Consider the following 22,743-nt stretch of genomic DNA (forward strand, 5'->3'; position numbering starts at 1 on the left):
AGAAAACTAGCCACCCTAGGTTAATCCACTAGAAGACAGGATCAAGAGTGAATCTAACTGCTTTATTCACTGTCAAAAATTATTGCAGTTAATTATAGCATACAGTTGAAGAAATCAAAGATTCAAAGGGAAACAGAACACTCTAGGAATGGAATGAGAGAAGATAAAATCTTCATTCAATAGGTGGCACTCTTTCCTTAAAAATGTAACAGGCAATTGTTAAAAATATCATCTGCCCACTAATAACTTGAAAGAGAAGGCACATTAATTCCAATATCCTGTCCCAAATACGGTCTGAATCATTATATTGTCTTCTCATTATATAATGTCATTATATAATTGTATATATAATGTCATTATATAATGACATTATATAATGTCTTCTCATTTCAATGGACTGTAGATATTCTTAAATATGCTTATTTCTTTTCACTGCATCAAAAGCTACAATTTAGAAGAACCAAAGCATTGTGTTTATTTTAAACTGGTGGGTTTTGATGTAAAATTTAGCCTGATATATGATTCAAAACACATTCTTCCTAACCATTTTCTGATTTTTAAAGAACTTCATTATAAAAGAATAATCTGAATGGAAATGGGGAAAAACTATACTTGTAATATATAGACTGTATTATTTTTTTTGTTTTAAAACATGACAGTCTTTCATAAGCATGCATATGAATATTCTTTTTAACTAAAATAACTGACTAAATTCATTATCACTCCAGCTGATACTCAATCTCAAATTTTTAAGTTGAAAAATAGAAACAATGCTGACAATTGATAAAATGTGAGTTTAACCTAGTATACAGAAGAAGCAAAAAATAGTTTGCCTAATTTTCCTTAATTAGAAAAACTTGTTTAGGTATATCCTGTTCCCATATTATTTCTCAAATTCTATCTAGGGTCACCCCTCCCTTGAAGAAACTATCCCAGAAGCTGCCTTCGGCTTTCCCCACTGGTCACAGCCCCTCTCACTCAGTGGGCAGTGGGGTGGATGCCTTCCTCTGTCCCAACTCAGCAAATAGCACTCTGCTGTAACGGCTTCTTGCCTGACTGCGAAATCCTTGAGAGCAGAAGTGAGTCTTAACTTTATGTTCCTTGCCCTAGCAGAAAGCTTGGCATATGGCAGAGTCTCAATAATATGTACTGAATAAAGGAACAGATTGATCTCTCCCCTTGGGCTGTGTTTCACTTCAGGGCAAGGCCTCTGTCTTACTCATCCTCCACTTGAACAATACTGACTCTGCAATGCCTTTTACTTGTGTGTGCCAGGCTGTAAGACAGCAACACCTCTCCAAGATGAGTCTCAGGCCAGAAAGATCTCTAAGATGCAAATAAGCTTCGCTGAGGCCTTTGTGTAAACCAAGTCCCCACCACTAGTTTTAGGATGCTGCAGTAAGAGAGAAGAGCTGGGAATACCAGCTGTAGTAAGAGTGACGGATTTCATCTCCAGTAAAACACAGAGATGGCCAGAAAAAGAAGCCAAACACCAGGAGCCTAGAACACATGTACTTCAGCGGAAAACCTTTCCATAACTTGAGAACTTGTCTATGTCTCTAACTTAGTTACCGCCTACTCATTTTCCTGCAGTTAACAAGAAGAAAAAGGTTTGAAGAAAACCTCAAAAGATTTTGTGCCTGGGAGGGAAGAGGCAGAAGTCACGAGACTATACCCTACACTAGGAAGCAACCTGAAAGGAGAAAGGGAACTAGATGAGGAGCTCAATGAATGGGGTGTCTCCGGGGAAGGTAGAGCGCTCGAACCCCAAATCGAGACTCCTTAAATCTGGATTCTCCTAGTTTGGGCAGGGGGCATAGTTGGCAGGATCCATTTGAAACCACCACGTAACTACGAAAAATAGAGCATCTACTTCTAGAATGTCAATTTTATTCCAACATTTGGGAGAGAGGATGCAGTGGCAGTTTGAGGTAAAAATATAAATACAACTAAAACATAAAATTCAAATGAATTAAGGTAAACTGTCAGAGTAGCGACTTGAATCAATTTTGTTCAGTGCTCCAAGCAAGCATTCCCAGAGTGACAGGCTGTGTACCACGCTCCCGGGCCCTTCCTCTTCAACAGAAGTCTGCCGAACGAATGTTAAAAGCTAAAGCAGCTCTTCTCAACAACCTTCCCATCACAATTTGACAATCACTATAAATATGGTGAAATTTCAAAAATTTGTTTAGGGGATGTAATTTATCAATGGCACAACCACTGGCCATATGTAAGTACCAAGTCACCCTCTACCTGAAGCAAAAATAAACTGTTTGAGTGCTGAAATATTAGCCATATTGTTACTATTTTCCATCCAACAAAGTCTACTGGTTATGCAAGATAATAAGCAGCATTTACAAGGATATTTCTAAATATGCCCTATTTTCTAAAAAGAAATGATTTTAAAACTTTGATATTTTATTACCAACAGAGTATGCTGGATTAACTCCCCAGAACTAATCACCACACCCATGCCTTCAACATCAAAATCTGACCTGGCTACCAGTCAGGGACACATGCTGCCTAAGCTAAAATGGGACCCGGAGAGTATTTCTATGAGGTAACTGCGGGTGACAATTAGGAAGAGGGTGGAGTGAAGCAAGAGCCACCTGCAAGGCTTGGACAGAAAGCAATCTTCGGATCCCTTGGGGCAGGAAGGTCACTTACGTGTTCACGTCACCCTAAGGGAAGGCCACAAAGCATGAAAAAAAGTGCAAGTAGAAACCATGAAATGGGTTCCAGGATTACTTACAACCATATTTTTGTGAAGACATAATCTCTATAGGGGCAGGGATTTTTGTCTTTTCCATCACTGCTATATTCCTAGTGTAGCCAATTCTTAAAAAACTTGTCAGGTGGATAAATGTTTCTTTACACCCTAAAAAATAATAATTTAAACACAGAGAAAACTCCTACCAATGTATTTCATAACTATGGCAAATTTAATCATGGACTGGCTTTCTAGTCACTATGCAGTCAAGCATCCTCCAAGCCCCCTCCCTGAGAAATGTCAGTATTTCAGGAAAGAACACTCACCGCTTCAACAACAAACTTCCCTCCTTTGCTCCACTGTCTTCAGCCTATAAGCATTCTCCCTTCTTCCTGCCTTAAAATAAAACCCAACCCGGGCAATCCCAAAATGCTTCCCTGCTTTTACAAATCCTTGGGGCCTCTGCCTCTCCCCTACCCTGTCCTCCTCTGGCTTCTTAAGAGGAGCCTGTGCTTTCTCACAGCCCTGTCATCCCTTAGGGAAGTTCAGTGGCTCTGATGCCCAACACTCCACTAAAACTGCTGGCCTGGGGACGGTGGCGGCAGCCCTTGCATCCTGCCTCGTGGCACTGCAGTCGCTGACCGTCTTCTCCTTGGATGAAATCCTCTGCTCTGCTTCTCGGGTGTCATCTGCAAGATCTTCTCTGCTCCCTTCCAGGAAATCCTGGCACTCCTCAGAGTGAGGGATCTGAGCTACAATTCCCCACTGTCCTTTCACTGACTTGGAGATGGGCCTGGGCCTACCTATCAAGAAATTAAAATGTTCTTAGCCACTGTGAGATTCTGAGAAACCCAAGACTGAGCTGAGCAAAGGTACCATTAATGAGAGACACTGTGAGAAGCCAGGAAACTTCAATCCCAGAGGCAGAATTACTATCAATGTAATAAGAAATATAAAGATAAGCATATTTCACTTCCTACAGGCTGTTTTCTTAAAGGCTGTATATAAATATAACACACATAATAACATTTTCAGGTGTCTCACACTGAATCATTCTTGACTTTTTGGAGAGGATGTCAACCCAAGTTTTTATTAAGAGGGCTTTCTTAAGTGCAATAGTATTTCTCTCTTTTTTCTTCACTGCCTACATCATTTGTGCCCTAAAAGGATGATCAATCAGCAGCATTCATGAAGTTGTCTAATATCCACCGTGTGCATGGAAACGGTCAAACTCAGGTGGAAATTACAACTACTCAGTTTTCTCAAAGAGCTTCTCATGAAACTAGCTACTGATAATCAACAACTGGCCAGACAACACAACAGAATCATCCTGTTACCTACCCAGCTCTTATCTGGGGATAACTGAGTTCCTAGAACAGCAGTATACATGTGGTATATCAGTAAACATTACTGAGTTTGGAATGATAGTCTAAGTTTCCATAAGCAACACATACATAAGACTTCTGGGACAGCAAACACATTACTATTGTTACTTAAGAAAACAAAACAATGGAACATTAGAGACGCAGTTAAGGGCAAAGATATTTATCTTGCCTTAAAGGAGATTTCAGTGTTACCTGAGTGACCTTTCTATAGTTAAACTCAAAGATAATCTCCTTTGTTTGTTGGGGAGATTACTGAATTCTCTCAGAGCCACTAAGCTCTTTTAATTATAGAAGAAGATGCCTGCTGAAGACAAAATATTGATAGGCAGGCATTCATTAATCTATATTACCAGTAGAGAACAAACATCAGTAAGAGAAAAAAATGAACTTAAGTCCATTTAAGCGTAACTCTCTACTGGATGCTGGCCTTAGAAACTGGTACCTTCACTCAAATTAGTAAACAGGCACAACCAACAATCAAAACACACCAATTAAAAGAAGGCCAAAGTCTAAATTGAGCTTTAATTTAAAACCACTGGAAATGAAAACTAGCTATTATTTTCATGACTCATTTATAAAGAGCTCTAATAGCTATGTTCAGTTGTAAAGAAATAAATCTTGAATGCCTGAGCTACCCAAGGCAGCTACCTCCAAGCACACACTGGGACACGCAGGTGTGAGCCTAGGAGAAGGCCAGAGGAGGGGGTGTGTGCATACCCGGAGCAGAGGGTCAGGAGCTTTCACTTTCTTACTACTTCACTTGGTTTCTGAGGAGTACATGGGAGCAGGGCCAGTTCACAGGGTGAGGAGGGATCTGTGTGCCAGCACTCTGTAAAGCCTCCACGAGTGGTAACACTGACTGTGCACTCCAAGTAGAGCTCCCGTTCTGCTGGCAAAGGTTTGCGCATGAACAAGTCCAACCACATCTGCACCCTGAACCTACTCTCTTTCCCAGCACAGTCAACATACTGAAGTCTAAATTTGTGTTTACAACTGGCCTTATTTTATAAGAATGTCACATAACAATGAAAAATGTTAAAAAAATATTTCACTGATGCTTTTTGCATATTTTTAAAGACTTAAACAGAATTTAAAATATCATCATTAGGTATGATTTTTTACTTCAATAAAAGACAAGAAAATGAATAATGGATAAAGAAATGTATTCTCTGATGTAACTCAAACTCATCTCCTGATTTTAAAGAAATAGTAAAATATGCATAAAAGATTATCATAAGGTTAAAGAGCCATCTTGGAGTCAAACTGTCAGGGATCACACCCTGGCTTCACCCACCCACTAGCTGCCAAGTTACCTCATCTCTCAGGGTCCCTGTTTTCTCATCTGTAAAATCTGAATAAAAACCGCATTTACTTTACAAGGACAGGACTAGGCTTAAAACCAGACAAGCTATATAATGTACCAGTGTACCTCCTCAGAGGAAATTAACTATTACCGCTATTCCCAGTAAGACAAGCACAGCAGGAGAAAGCAGCGAAACGAGGATGGACTAAGGTCAGCCAGGCATGGGTACCCCAGCCCCGCACTACACCGCAGTGCTCAACCTCCTGACAATTATGGGACCTCTCTAATGCCACTCTGAGTCAGAGCTGGTAATTTTACCGTGACCATAAATTCTAGTAATTTTTACCCTTTAAAAGTACTTTCATATCCCACCATCTCATTCAATCTTCTCAAATTCTGGTAGCAGGAAAGGTATCACTATTTCTAGTTCACAGATGAAGACAGTCAAATTCAAAGCAGTTAAATAACTTAACTCAATGTCCTGCAGAAGTGGTAAGACAGCCCTTGGGATAGGAATGATGAGCCTGAGCCAACAGCAACACTGAGTCCATGACAATAAGCAGCTGGAAAGCAGGTTAAATACCTTTAAACTAAAGACAGCTGGCGATTCCCTATCCCATAGGGCTAAAAGAGGAAAAGAAGGAATCAAGTATGTCCAGAAGGAACTCTTGAATTTGAACTGCAATTTGAGTAGGCTTTTCAATTTAACTGACACAGTGAAGAAAACCGAAGTTTTGTATCAGAATAATTTTGTTTTTTCAAGTATTATCCATACTATCTCACCTTCAGGTAGTGCTACTTGACTCAAGAGCTCAAAGAAGAATTCTCATGGAATTCATTTATTTCTAACTTTTTTTATTAGCCCTACACAAGCGATCACAGATATATCTTGAAATAGACTAAAACGTTCATAAGGTTCTTACATTAAGTTACAAATCAGAGGTTGAAAATATTTTAGGCCAAGGTCTTCTGTGGTCCATCTTCCTCTCAGAATCTACCTACCTTGGAAAAAAACCTGATTAGGTTTCACAGTTCATTGGTTCTAGAGATCGATTCTAGCCACCAACACCACAACCAGCCCTTCCTGCTCTGTCCCATTCCTAAGCTGGTATCCGAAAATCCACCTCGTGGCTGCTTCTATGCTCCAGCAGGCAAGAACAGTTCAGCATCCTTTTGTTGTTTCATTGTTGCTGTTGTGTGTTTAACTGGTTTCCCTGGTGGTGCAGTGCAGTGGTAAAAAATCCGCCCACCAATGTAGGAGACACAGGTTTGCTCCCTAGATTGGAAGATCCCCTAGAGAAGGAAATGGCAACCCACTCCAGTATTCCTGTCTGGGAAATCCCATGGACAGAGGAGGCTGGCAGGCTACAACCCATGGGGTCGCTAAAGAGTCGGACACGACTTACCGACTGACCACCACCGACAAACATCCTTCTGAGCAAGCCTTATTCAGGAGAAGCAGCTCTGAGAGACATCTGAAATGATCCATGCTGAGGAATTCACCCTGCTTCAGCTGCACTAAGCAGTTGACCATTCTGCTGCCCAGGATCCAAGGTGAAACTAGTGATGTTTCACATCCCAGACTTACAGGAGAGATTCCAAAATAGTCACCGGGCTGTGGGGCAGAATCTAACACTCCAGCAGCTAAAAGTATGCATGTCACCGTTTCCCCCATGACAACCACAGGGGACATAATCCTGGACGACAGTAGGCGATGGCTGTCACAGAGCCACAGTGACCATAGCCTCTGAACCTCAAATTCACATATGTGATCCTAAAAAGCCAAAATCTTATCCCATTTTCACAGGTAAGAGAGCTGTAGAAGACAGACCTGGAATGCTGAAATTTTAATGGCTTGTGGAAAGAAGACAAAATATTCTATTTGAAAAGATTTGGCACATGTGGCTGCCTAAGCACATGGTAAAGAATGAATCAATGTTTTAAATATGCTATTCCTTAAGGAGAAACTTTTTACCAAAGCTATGTATTATTCTCAATATTCACAATGCAGACAATCTCCACAGTACACAGAAACAAATCCTAGATTAGGCACCTAAAAAATAAATAATTGGTAGCATGCAATTTTCTATGTCTTTGGGCTAACTTTTGCAACAGATTTATAGGCCAGGGGTAAACCAACAGTGTAAGGACAGGAAGTCAGCCTAGGAGTAAAAGTATGATAAGAGATACACATTCCATCCCGGGTTGGGAAGATCCCTTAGAGAAGGAAGTGGCAACCCACTCCAGAATTCTTTCTTGCCTGGGAAATCCCATGGACAGAGGAGCCTGGCGGGCTATAGTCCATGGGGTTGCAAAGAGTCAGACATGACTCAGCACAGACGCATATACATAGGTCATCTGAAGTGTCAAGAAGATTTCATAAAAAATGCAAAGCATTATAAATAGATAATTTATAAAATGAGATTTATTTTTAATAAAGAACAGAGAAATATAGGAAAAAGTGTGAATGCACTGGCACTATAGGAGTTTTGCTACAGAATTCAGTGTAAGTTGCTCATTGAAGACTCTAATAACAAGTTACAGTACAACCTGTCAGCATGGAATGAAGAGTCAGTACTTTAGAAAGATGTGTGTGTTTGGGGGGGTGGGGCAGAGAGAGGGTGGTATGTGTGTGTTGGGCGCTGGGAGGAAAAAGAAACAGAGACAGAACACACACACACACACACAATTTCATGGCTCAGTGCATGGCTGACTATATTCTCTATAGTCAGCCATGTAAGAAATTTCCACTAACTTATTTTCAGTAATTAAAATACATTCAGTATTTTGGGGAACCTTCAATAAGAATAAAGCAGTCTATTACACATGCAGTTCTGAACATATTTCAAATTGCTGTATTTAGAGATGAGCTGACTTTAGACACCAACAGTTTTATATGCTATCACCAGAACTTGGCCTAGGAGGTCTAAGGGAGAAGAAAAATGAAGTTCTTGGGCATAAACCTTTTTCTCTTTGATGCCAAAACTGCCTTTACAGACCTAAGTCCCCAAAGTGTAGGCTTTGTTCTCATTTGTTTTTGGTATTATTTAAAACTCTTCTAGCAAATCTTCTTGCAGTGGAGGGTTATGTTCCACTATCCACTTACAAAACTGCAGGATGATTCCAGTTCGCATTGTGCAAATGACATGCTAACTGGTGACAAAAACTATAGCCAGCTATCAAAATCAATCACAACCAGCTAGAAGAATGGTGCTAAAGCATCAAGACGCAGAAGGACTTTGCTCTACTTCTTATCACAGCCTTCGTGGTGGGAGCATGCAGTGTGTGTGTGTGTGCTAAGTTGTTTCTGCCGTGTCTGACTCTCTGCAGTCCTATGGACTGTAGCCTCCCAGGCTCCTCTGTCCACGGAATTCTCCAATATTGGAGTGGGTTGCCACGCCCTCCTCCAGGGCATCTTTCTGACCCAGAGATCGAACCCACGTGTCTTCTATCTCTGGCACTGGCGGGCGGGTTCTTTACCACTAGCGCCACCTGGGAAGCCCATCATGCAATAAGTGCTCCCAAACAACTGAAGAACTGTCACGACAATTGGGACTTGAGAGCTGTGTGAGTTTTGATAGAAGCAGGAAGGGTCAAGTATTCTTCACTACTAGGAAGTTAAGACAAACAGTTAATTACTGTTGGAGGTCCCTGTGCTCAGCACTGAATTATGAGCAGGTTTAGCTGTGTAGATGAAGAACAGTGGTGGGGGAGAGAGTCTGCAGGTCTGAATATGCTTCAAATTGATGTAACCACGATTAAATCAGTCAAAAAGTTCTATTCCAAAACTATTTGATAGTCAAGATTTTCTAGAACTTGAGCTCCAAATTATTAAAGATTAAAAAGAAAAAAAAGACTGATAGTGAAATTCATACTGTTCAGTAACTGCCAACTCTCTACAAATTACATGAAAAGAATCTACAAAACAGAAATCTGAATTTTCACAATTAGGAAACAATACAATTCAGCATCATTTTTTAAAAGCTATTTTAGTTAAAAAAAAGTTTGTATACATATGTCTATTTACAAAAAGGTCTTTATAAACATAGGAAGAAAGTCAAAGGACTGCTTTGCTTATTAGAGGTTATCCCTAGAGAATATCCTTTCCTTATGTAATTAAAGTTAAGGGGAAAATGTTTTTAACAGCAGTCAAGTTACCAGAATTGAACTTTCCTGGTGGCTCAGATGGTAAAGAATCTGCCTGCAATGTGGGAGACCTGGGTTCAATCCCTGGGTCAGGAAGATCCCCTGAAAGAGGGCAGGGCAACCCACTTCAGTATTCTTGCCTGGAGAATCCCCATGGACAGAGGAGCCTGGCGGGCTACAGTCCATGGGGTCGCAAACAGTGGGATAAAACTGAGCGACTAAGCACACACAAGTTACACATATTTGCTAAACACAAACATGCAAGTGACCGTGCCCTAACTTATTTTTTCCATTTTTAAAAATATGTTCTCCCAGCATAGTTGTACGCTTTTTAAAAAATAAATACTTAACATTTAATGTCAGTTAATAGACATGACTTCTCTGTTTTCTGAGCCTTCACTGCTTTTCATTTGCATTTTTTATAGTTGATACCCAGGTTTAAAACTCCAAGAATTAGTAGGTTCAAAAATCTAATTGTTTCAATAATCAGAACTAAATTTAGCCATAAGAAATAATTTTCAAATTAAATTTTTGGAATATTATTTGCCAGAGTTTGAAGGGAACAAAAAGATTATGGGAGCCAACCTCTTCTTTTCACAGATAAGAAAGCAACCCAGGAGACCAGCCTTAGGTCTTCACAAAGTGATGAAAACCCTAATCAACGTCCTACCGATGACATGCTTTATCCCACATTACATAATTTTGAAAGTTGCGTTTTCCATTATTCTAATAATTTCAAAATACTAAGGAAACTATATTGCTCTCAAGATGCTGCATAATCTACACAAACTGCCTTTGTTAAATTAATGGTAACTAGTACGGGAACTGTCAGTGTCTTTACATCATCCTCATCTGTACAGCCAAATGTTTAAGTAGGTAGTCTTCATACTTACTTGCAGTTATATTACAAAAAGTTTTTACGGAGTACTTCTCTGGGTTAAGAATAGTGCTTCATTATCTTATCTAATCACCACCACTCACTCCATTTTCGAGATGAGAAATTTGAGGTTCGGAGAAATTAAGTGACTTTCTTGGAGTCCAGTGACAGGTGAGTGACTAAAGAGGCTCTGCCTCCTTGGGCCCAGCATCCTTGTGCTGCCCCTGAAATGTAATCGTGCAGTTTCAAAACCACATTCAGGGACCAGGGTGGCTGGAATTCATCTGCCTGAGAACATTTCCCTGTGAGCCTCTGAAACTATGGAGAGCCACTAGAAATCCAAGAGCCACAGCTCCTAGACTGCGGCCTCAGACATAGTCTGTCTTGCTCCAGCTTTGCTGTAACTCCTCTTTTGGGCCTCCTGACCCACTTCCTAGGGCGCTGGAGTTATCTGTCAAACTACAAAGGCTTTCTATTTTGTCCCAAGCACTGCGAGCAGCATGGAGGCAGAGAGCCCTGCGTGGTTCTCGGGCTTGGTTGCTGAGCCCTGCCCCAACCCAGACAGGGCTACCTGAACTACACTCACAGTTCTCCGTATCAGCACACAACCCTCCATGGACTTCCAGGCCTCTGTGTGTTCTCCACACACCCCTGCCTCTACCCCCAGGCCATGAAGTCTCTCTCCAAGTCCCTTTCACCTGTTTAACTCCTCTGCACTCTTCAGGACTTAGTAGTCCTCCCATTTCCCGGAAAACCTTCCTGTACCCTCCCATTCCCAGCAGACTGGCCAGCCCCACCCTTGTCTCCAGGCAGTCTGTTACCTCGTTAAACTTCATGGGCTTCCCCACAGCTGGGTCCCCAGCACCTTGGCGCCTAGGTCACAGCAAGTCATTCCAAGAGTGCTCATGAAGCGTGACCCCAGCCGGGTCAGGAGTGATGACAGCACTGACAATGGGCACTCACCCTGGCGTGTTTACTACTCTGCCTTTCCGTTTTTCTAGAAAAACCACCCACAGACCAGACAAAAAGATCTGCAATGACCCTACAACTGATGTGCTTGTTTTCCTACAACCCATGAGCTCCCCGGCACCTTGCCATGGAGGCCAGGCGGCGGATAGAAACCTTGTGACGGATGCACCTAGGCCACAATCAGCCTCTGTGCTCAAGCGCTGAGCGTATCTGTTCTCTGACTTGAGGGGTCTCGGATTACTCTGGGTGACAGCAATCCAGTCGTCCCCCTGGAGCCACAGAACACTGGTGCCAGGACCTCCTGCGGACACCAAACTCTACAGATGCTCAAGTCCATATACTATAAAACCATGTAGTACAGCCAGCTCTCGGTACCTGCAAGTTCTGCAACCATGGAAATGGAGGGTCGACAGGACGTTGCCTGGCACCAAAATATTTTCCCAAGACTGTACCTCTGAAATTTTAACACAAATTAAAAGAAAAATCTGATTCGCTTTACCATAATGTATTATAATTTTAAAAGAATTTTTCTTTTTAAACATTTGTTCAGTAAGACATGACCATATATGGGATGACAGAGGAAAAACTTTTTAAAAAGATTTATGAGGAGTTTTCCTTTAAAAAAAAAAATTTATTTACTTATTTATTTGGTTGCACCTGATCTTAGTTGCAGGATTTTTACTTGCAGCATGCAGACTCTTAGTTGCGGCATGTGGAATCTAGTTCCCTGACCAGGGATCGAACCCAGGCCCCCTACGTCGGGAGTGAGGAGTCTTGGCCGCTGGACCACCAGGCAAGTCCCTAAAAAGGCCTAAAAGTGGCAAAACTAATTCAGATACCAAGGAACTTTAAATCAAAGAGTTCAGTAGAATTCACAATACGTATCGACTTCTGGGGAAACTCTGGGAGATAGTGAGGAACAGGGAGGCCTGGCGTGTTACAGTCCACGGAGTCACAAAGAGTTGGACACAACTTAGCGACTGAACAACAACTAACTTCCGCAAATAGTCACATTTATATTTAATACAATAGAATACCAAAAACTGTTCATTGCAGGGGGAATAAAAACATATTAAAAATTACCTCACAGCAGAGACAAAGTAAGTATTCTAGACAGAAGAAACAACATTTAGCGCACTGAGAGAAAAGAAGGGTCAGCCAGGGAAACAAAAGTGTGAACCCAGCCCTGAACGACTGGAGCAGGGTGTTCAGCAGGGGGAGCTGAGAGGGGCGCAGAGCCAATTACCACGCGCTTCTGAACTGCATTAAGGAGTCTGGACTTTATTCCTGGGATGAAGAAAAGTTTTTTTTTTTCCCCTTCTGAATTCACTTATTTAAAGATAGAACACAGCCATTCAAAATCGTAGAGCACAATATCAACACAGTTTAAAGCTAGGGAATTAAGTTGAATTGTTGTATTTAATTTACATTAATAAATATCTTAAAAGAAGCAAATGTAGGTTTTAAGATTTATTAAGACGCTAATGACCCAAGTAACTAAGAGAATCTAAGCTGAGAGTGATATTGTGTGATTTTCAGGTTGAAAGATTACAGTAACATATATTTCAATTAGACAGCAGCAAATACAAAAGCATCTTCTGAACTGTACAGTATACTGTATGGAGGAGTTCATTCTATAGCATTTCATCATTCTCCTGGCCTCAGTTTGTGCATAGACGGCATGCTGGACACCAGCAATTCACATTACATAAATTATCCACCACTCACAAGGTATGAAATCTATATTATACATGTATAATATAGAAAAAATGTATATTATATACATGTATAATATGCATGAATGGAAATTATTCTTGAATGCCAGAAACAGTGCCAATTCTTTCTGACAGACTTGGGATTTCCCACCTTTGCCACTGATTAACGATCTGAACTGCCTGTGTTTCGGTTTCTTCATTTTTAAAATGAGAAGTCTGGGCTAGATTTTTGTCTACTTTAGTGTCAAGATCAGACTTCCATAGTAGAAACCTCATTCTAACTGCAGTGAGTGACTGAGGAGAACATGTCCAGGAGCCAGAGGCTGGTTAGGAAGAAGTTTTGCAAGAATTGGGAGGAGGTGACAGAGGCCTGACCCTGGGTTAGCAGCTGTGGGGTGGATTCCAGGGCTAGCTGACAACTGACAACAATAGAACTAGAGACTGATTGGATGCTGAGGGTGAGAAGACCAGCGTAGAGCACAGCCGCTCCGGAGGTGGTGGCAGGAATTAAACCAATGGCACCCCAAAGGACCAGGAGATCTGACCGGGAGGATGGAGATTCTGTTTGGGTGTGTGGTGGCTGCAGCACCTGGCTGAGCTACACCTCCTGGAGAAACTATCCCAGAGGCAGGGGTGTGCAGGGTTCTGTCACTGAAGCCAGGGCATTTTAGGCACCAAAATATTATAAAAATGATTCACCAAAGACACAACTAATAGTCTTCTGATGCATCTTTTTCTCTCCAGTCAATGACATTCTTTAAGGATCTTTGTACAAAACTTGAAATGTGATTATTTAAGAATTTAGCCCTTTGTGCAAGAGTAAGATCTGAAATAAAGAAATGTATTTGGGAACGTCGAAATATTTGAAAATTTAGTATGTGATAAAGGGGATACATTTAATCAATAAATAATGCTGGGAAACCTAGCCAATCATTTGGAGAAAATAAAGTTAGGGCCTTAAACTTCAGATAGATCAGAGACGATTTCTTTTTTAATCTATACAAATAATATTAGAAAAGACTGGTGGATTTTTATAATCTTATGCAGGGAATAATAGCTATTGCCTACACAGCGTTCATCATGCCCCACGCACTGCTTACAGTGTTTATACAAACACTTTGTTCTTGCAACAATTCTGAAGCAATATTTTCATTTTAGAGTAAGACCATTCAGAAAGAGAGGGAGAGAGAGAAAGAAAGAAATGAAATCTGAAGGACTATTTAAAGCCTCTTTATGGAATGACAGTATCGTTGAAATTCATAAATCATAACACAAAAGTAGAGGAAAACATTTCCAATAAATGTGGAGCTAATGTTCTAATACATAAAGGATACTTAAAAATCAATAAGAAAAAAATAAACAATTCTCTCTCATGTGAAAGTCACAAAAGAAGTAGAAATTGTTAATAAATACAAGTTGTACCATGACGCTAAAAAGCTAAGAAATGCAAATTAACATAAGAAACCATCTTTCATAGACTAATATCAAACACTGGCAAGAATGTGAAGCAACACGCACTCTCACATACCACGAGATGAATGGAAGCTGACACAATGTTTTACAGGGCAATTTGGCTGCATGAAAATTTTAAATACGCAAAACCCTTGACTCAGCAGTTTTACTTCTGAATATTTATTTTACAAAACCAAATGCACAAATATCTGAAAATGTATATACAATGGTAGTCACTGCAGCATGATAACTACCAAACAATAAACAATATGTCTACAAAGAGACTGGTTAATGAGACAACCAGACGATGGAATGCTATGCAGTCATGAAAATGACAGCTCTACGTTCATCGTTAATAAACAAAATGCTGTTAAGAAAAAAAAAAACTGTATAGCAATCTATGTAGTACTGTTCTTTTGTTAAAAGATAAATAAATGTTTAAAACAAATTGTTCTGTTGCTTTCAAAAGGACTGTCTAACCATTTTATTAATAAGCTTAATCTAAAAATTCTGAATTCAGAAAAATCACAAGGACCTTATATAACAGTGTAGAAATGCCAGTGTGCCAGAAAAACTGAAACATATTTTCAAATTTCAAAATAAGTTTATACTGACATTAAAAGTTTTTTAGGAATATTAGTATCTACATTAATTAATAAGTCACATCTTTTTTTTAAATCTAAGGATCAATGAAAATAATCTGATTTATTACTTAAGAAGAATTTAAGAATATCAATAAAATCCAGATAATAAATAATAGGTATAGCCAATTAATTATTTTGAAAGAGGACAAAAAGAAATGTGAAATGTCTTTCTCAAAACACTCAACATCTTAAGACATGTGAACATCAAGAATCCAAGCTTTTCGCAAGCAGCCATCTTATTAGACCAAAGTCCTCACAGTAATTAAATAACTTGGTCAACATTGCAAAGCTGGGCTTACTGCCTGACTTCTCACAGTCTAGCTAGGAGAAAGGGCAGTATATATTGGTGGTGGTGATTAACTATTAAGGCATCTTTTTTAATTGCAGGATATAAAATGACTCAGGCCAACAAACAGAGCAAAAAACTCTGCCACACAGCCAACCCACAGGACACTGGTAAGGAGCAGCATCCAATTTTATGTAATTCTAAAGAACACTTCATTTATTCAGCACCAAGGCTCCAGGACCACCTCTTCCAGATAATTTAGATGTTTACCACTTTGAGGATCAAACTACTTGCTACAAACTATCAGAGACAGAAAACTTCCTTAATGTGTTACAAGTTTTCTAACTTGGTTGACTGAATGGAGGGAAATGCAACAATCTTGTAAGCCACAGTCATTATCATTACAGAAAACAAAACCAATCACATAATCTTGATCACTCTCATTTTACAAATAAGGAATCTGATACCCCAAAAGTAATGCAGGAAAGTGCTGTGATTTAATAAATTCATAATCTTAGAGGTGATCCAGATGTGTGGAACCAAGCGTTCCAACACTAGGCGGCCCCCAACTGCCATGTTCCAATGTCCTCTTAGCAGGTCCCTTTCTTCCCCCTTCTTCTCACCTGTCAGGGCTCTGCCTATACTCTGCCTTTAGGGAACCTGTCTCTTGCTCTAAGTATCGGTCTTCTAACTGGCTGCTTTTAATTGCTGCACATATGTTGCTGCTGCTGCTGCTAAGTCACTTCAGTCGTGTCCAACTCTGTGCGACCCCATAGACGGCAGCCCACCAGGCTCCCCCATCCCTGGGATTCTCCAGGCAAGAACACTGGGACACCAAATAGACAAGACTACAAGAACAATAAAAAAAAGTCAGCAAATCCTGAGTGAATGCCCCTGGAACTCTTCTAAGTGTAAAATCAAAGAACTTCAAAGCACAGATTTTGTTACAGGCCCTTTGGCAGTTCAGAGCCTTCTTTTCTTACTTCTTAGTACTAAACCATGTTCCAGATAAGGGAGGGTTTAGTTACCACCAGTAAATTTTAAAACGTTTTCTTTAACGTGGGTTCTTGGTTCCTGAAATCTCACATAGTACTTGTCTAGCAAATCTTTTCTTTAATGCAAATGTGAACTATTTATCCCAAGTTGAATCATTATCAGTAGCAAATTCATAAATTTTGGATGAAGTAGGGTAATTGGGACAAAAATCCTAAACATGGTATCCTAAATTTAGATAACATTCCGAGAACTCAGAAAAAGGAATCATTGTATTAATGCATAACAGGTCCAGGTGTATATTTATTTATATACATATGCACATACACACACACGCACGCATGTGTGCACACACACACACGCATGTGTGCACACACACACACTTTCAACTCCCTGGTAAGAGCAGAACTAAATACACAGAGCAAACACTTCTTACAGCGTATTATCATGCAGTATAGCTCTTTCCTTTGTGCCACATTAAGCCATCCTACTTCACCTGTGGCATTTGGTGTGTCTAATACCTCAGATACCTCCTAATGAATCTATCACACACTGAATATTTGGAAACACCAATCATCTAGGGTTTTGCCATTTAACCCCATCTCAGCTAAGTCTTGATTACATCTGACCAAAGGGGAAGAACAGACAATCCACTGGTTTGATCTTGCAACATCATAACTACCTGCATCCATTTATTCAACAAATTCTTACTGAGGATCTACTCTGGGCCAGGCATTTTGCTAGGTTCTGGGTTCCTACCCAGCCAAAGGCTCTGCCCACTTATGTCCTTTCAGTCTTCAAGGGAAGGCAACCATTCACCAAATGAGACAAATACAAAATCAAAGCACTAACAGCAAGGACATGGAGCTAAAAAGGCAGTCTAGGAGATTAGGGAAGGAAGGCTTCCCTGAGGAAGCCTCAGTGAGCTAAGATCTGAAAAGGGAGGAGCTGACTCAGAACTGGGAAAAGTGCTCCAGGACAGAGAGCAGGCGGTGCCACAAAGGCCAGATGGCAGAGGTGGTGTGCTGAGTCAGGAAACGAAGGCAGTCCTGCTGAGAACAGGGTGTGTGTGATCAGAGATGGGCCCAGAGAGGCAGCCAGGGGCTAAACCAGGCAGGGACTCTGTAGGACATCTTAAGATTTCCCTGATCTTTATCCAAATGGAAAGCATCTGAACGTTTTAAAATTCAATTTAATTTTACTTTTCTACAGGAAAATTGCTACACTCAGATTTACATTTTAAAATGATCACTCTGGTCACACAATATGGAGAACCAACTGGAAGGGAGGAAGCAGGAGAGAGGGAGCAAGTTAGGAGGCTACTATGTTAGTTCAAATGAGAGATCACGGAAACCTGGACTAGGAATATGGTAACAGACCAAAGCACCAGCCTCTGATATGGAACTGAAGACTAGGAGTTGTCAAGGGTAACTACTAGGTTCTGGTCCTGCCACTTCATGAGCAGAGAACTCATGAGTATGAGTAGGGCAAGGTGTAGGGAAAATCCTAAATTTGGTTTCAGATGCCTGAGTATGGATGTGTTCTGTAGAGAGGTGTGGCATCTACGAGAGGTCATGGCTAGGAAAATAAACTCTATACTCATTTATGAAAGGTCAAAAGTTGACCTAAAGGCATTAATGAGACTGGGGTGGGGGTGGAAGACAGGAAATGAGAGAAGGCCTGGACCTGAGGATGTTCTACTATTAATGCTGAAGAAGCTGAGGAGCCATTAAAGAAGGGCTGGCAGAGTTAAGAAGACAATCAGGAGGGCCTACCCATCAGCACAAATAACTAGACACTCAAACCCCAGAAACTAAATTTTCTCAATATTTGACAGTTTACACATGGCTCCAATTACTTTGTAACTACACTGAGTTATTCAACTAATTCTGTAAGGTTTACATTATATAAAATTGGTCAACATTATTAATCACTGCTTGCTAAATACCAATTACTGCTACAGAATACCAAGGAATACACCAAAACTCATAAGAAATAGTTCCTGCCTTCAAAACTTGCCTTAAACTAGATTATGATTAAAATCACATCACATTAAGTCATGAGTTAGTGTATCTTCTGATACACTTATTTAAAAATTAATTCATCCTAACACTTTGGGAAAATTAATTCATCCTAATGCTCATCTTAATGCTCTTAGATAAGACCCTGATGCTGGGAAAGATTGAAGGTGAAAAAGAAGAGAATGAGAGAGGATGAGATGGTTGGATGGCATCACCAACTCAATGGACATGAGTTTGAGCAAGTTCTGGGAGACGGTGAAGGACAGGGAAGGCTGGTGTGCTGCAGTCCATGGGGTCACAAAGAGTGGGATGCGACTGAACACTCACGTGCATCCAACATTCATGGGTGCCAGACTCTAGTCTAGGTGATGGGCAATGGCATAAAGAATAAGACAGAGTTCCTTGTCTGTTAGCAATTGATATTTAGCATTCAGAATGCTGTAAGACCAGTTTCAAGATTATTCGATGCTGTATCAGTTGAATGGTTATTTAGGCCATAAAGGAAGGCAATAATCCCAACTATTTATCAAGAGTACAATCTCTACCCCCCACCCTGATATCTACCCTCTTCTTACTCCACATACACTCATCATCATGCTTACTGTGACACTTAGTTAACACACGAACTACAGCACTGTGTAAACTCCAGGCACTTGCTTCAGTCTTTGAGAGGACTGAAGGTCTAATCAGTAATTCCCAGGTGACAGACTGCATTTTCAGAAATACACGCTTGGTGTGTCTTAAGAACTTAACAGTTCTTGGCTCTCTATAACATCTCAATCTATTTAACCAAACTAACCAGACTGGTTATTTCGAAGGATTCTATCGCTAACAGTATAGAACTCCTTTACATACCAAACATACCTAAACCAACCCACAGGCCAGAGCAAATGAAGCAAGGATATCTTCTTGATTATCTTATAGTCTAGAGCATACTTTGTATGTTTCCCAAAGTTAGTTCCCTAACTAGCAGAGTTGCTTTTACTAATAATAAAGCCTGAATTTTAAAACCAGTGTTGGCAGATCCTCAGTTTCTTGCTCCTATACCCCCTACTTAATTTTCTGTTCAAGAAAGGAAAAAAAAAAAAAAAATCACATCTGAACTTGCAGTTCCCTTCTCATACCTTTGAAGAGTACAGGCAGAAATAGTTTGAAAGTAATCTGTATCTAAATTCCTTTTGCCACTGCTGTGGAAATAGAAAAGCTACAGTATACATCTGTCCTAAGAAAGGGAAAGAGACCAAAGGGAAAGAGCAAAAACTAGCAGACCAAAGGTACAAGCAGAAAGCAGAACAAAGCTTCCACCTTTAACCACTGTCCTGGAAGGTCAATTATTCCTCAGAAAGCTAAGGAAGTACTACTGAATTCACTGCAGAGATACCGTGTGAAATACTGTCTGTGGGTGAGAGTCACGGCACTAATCCTTATCTAGGTGCTCCTTTCTATTCCCATGACTCTCAGAACACTTAACATGGCAGTGTGACACCTCTTCATAACACAATCTGCCAGCAGAAACAGAGGCTGTGCACTAATGACATTTTTCTCTACCACCCAGAAAATCACCTCGCAGAGATTCATAAAAGTTGGATGAATGAAATCTAAAACAAGTACAAACGAATAGGATCTGACTCTACTGGAACAGTTTCCATGTGTGATGATTAAAATGAATGTGTGATATTATATTAGCTTCTTTATTTCCTTCTACTTATAAACTGCACAAACCAAGAAACCTAGGAAACACTCAACACTCATCAACCATTCTCCCTGACTAACACAGTGAAGTGACCTAAGTACAAATCATTTATTCTCCCTGCCTAACGTGATGAGGTGATCTAAGCACAGTTTACCTGTATCACATGTACGAAGCCAGGTTACAAACACCATGCTTTATGGACACGTCAGGAGACAAACGCATTGCCAATGGCACTGGGTAGAAACCTGTCATTCTCACATTGACTCTGGAAGGACAACTTCCATCTTCAAATCATTAATCTGGTCATTAATTTGTAAAAGAAAGTGGAGACAGCAGAGAGGGATGGAAAGAAATGGACTGTGCAGTGAGACCGTCAAGGACTGGAATCCTAGCCTGTTTTCCAGTCGTGTGATCATGGGGCTTTCACATCACACGTGAGTTTCTCTTGAAAACAGAAATTACAACACACTGGAAGGCTGCAGACATGATGAAATGAGCTAATATATAACTTGCCTGACACACAGAAGGCAAGAAAAGTGACTATATAAAAGTATTTCTACTTGATCAATGAACATGTTTATTAACCACAGCAAAAATCCTCTTATTTTCTTGCAAGAACACCCAACTAGCACAGTCAGCTTTGCAGTGAGAGCATTTATAAATGAACATTTACTTCAATTCTGTTTCTGATTACTTCTTTCGCGTTTCAAAATGTTCTTAAATTATTTCTTAAAAACAACTGGGGATGATTCTTAATAGTGCATATTTCCCTCACATTAATCTTTTTTACCCATTTACATTTTAAAGTAACTCTAATTTTCAGCTTAGGATATAAAAAGAGGCCAGGACTGAAGAAAACAACCAAGTCTAAGGAATATACCTGGTATATCTGATATAGCAAGGCATTTCAAGGTTAGAAGTACAAAATTCTGCAGCTCTTAAGGAGCCTCTGGAGACTAATGCTTCTCCATGCCACATTCTCCTATTGCCTTCCTCAAAGAAAAATAACCCTCAACCCAAGAAGACTGGATACAAAATGCAAAAGTTGTGCCTTCCAACTCAGAGAACTTCTGAATGCCCCATGTTTTTCCTCAGGGGAATCCATTCCCTATTAACTGCCCCAGCCACCCCAGCATTTCTTCTGGAATGCTCCCAGCAACTGTCAAGGGCTGATCAGCAGACAGCCTAGGCAAGCTGTAGCTGGTTCTTTTGCTCTTGTTGAAAGCAAAGAACACTCCTTTCATTCCATATTTTGAAATCTTCCAAGTCAGTAAATCAGCAACCATTTCTAAAACGTGCAACATATGCTTGAGGAACTATAGGAGATGTGAAAAAGAATATCGATGAACAGAGCTACTTCCTGTTTTTTTTTGTATCTAGCAAAATGGAGTTATTATAGCATATTGGAAATAATGTATTAAGGAATGTTGGTTAACCAGTCACTCATGCCAGAATCAGATATGAAAAGAAAACTAAAGTTGGCAACAATTCTAGTTCTAATATTTTTCTCCCTTTCAAAACTATATTTAATAATCTTTGAAGAATGCATTCATTTTCTTACCTGATTCAAAATAAAACTTGGAGACAATTCCTAACTACAAAACTTACAAATTCATGTAAGACTAACTTCTGTAACTACTTCTGTCATTTTATAAAATCACCAATTAAAAAAAAAAAAAAACTTATTTTGGGGCAATAATTTTCCTACACCTCCTTTAGTAAAAACTCAGTAAATTATATTTTTAGTCCAGAAGCTTCTAAAAGGAAGTGAAAGCTGAGGGCTATATGAGGATATAAAAGCAGCCTATGAAACAGCTTCAGTTTTAAGGAAAAACTAACATTAACAAGTACAGCATATCTTGTTCTTTCATGGGGCCCAGCAAATTGATAGTTAGGTGTTTTTTTTTTTTAAGTTACAAAAATAGGATGGAGTAATTATATCTACCAAACTCACAATAGCCTGTTCAATGGAGAGTAACACTGTAATTTCTCTTCAAAGACAGTAAATAGGAAGAAAAAGCCCCTAATTCTGTAATAGAAGGAAAAAATCCCAAACCCTTGGGCGCCACTTACAGGCAAAAAAATTTCACTGATTTCAGTTACTAACCTGAAAAAGACGGGTGGACTTAAAATCTTCTATTTTTAATATCAGTATTATTTATATTATTTACACTACAAAATTGTATTTTCCAAAATTTGAATTTCTACACCCAAAGATCAAAAACTGAAGAAATTATAAAATTTAAAAACTTTAGGAATTCTCTTTAAAAAAAATACAACAGGTCTTAACAGATGGGTGTCCAGATGTACAGTACTACTGAAACATAAAAATATTTCAAAATTTCGATGTTAGATGATCCTACTAAAGTATGAATGTACCTATTATCCAAAAAGTAAAGTTCAATTGCAATTTTACTGCTTACAGTCAAAGTGCTTATACCAACAGATTCAAATGAATTTCAACCCCATGAACAAGGCAATATGGAAAAAACTATTTCAAAAGTAGAGGAAATCAATATTTTACTATAAATGAAATGTTTATATTATTT

General features: G+C 39.7%; 1 protein-coding gene across 3 annotated transcripts in view; it reads right to left on the minus strand.

Annotated features, from left to right (window-relative positions):
- Positions 1-22,743, minus strand: part of MAP3K1 (mitogen-activated protein kinase kinase kinase 1) — a 77,223-nt gene that overhangs the window by 51,901 nt on the left and 2,579 nt on the right. The gene's annotated exons all lie outside the window — the stretch shown is intronic.

Source organism: Bos javanicus, chromosome 20, assembly GCF_032452875.1.
Source record: "Bos javanicus breed banteng chromosome 20, ARS-OSU_banteng_1.0, whole genome shotgun sequence".
Taxonomy (NCBI): domain Eukaryota; kingdom Metazoa; phylum Chordata; class Mammalia; order Artiodactyla; family Bovidae; genus Bos; species Bos javanicus.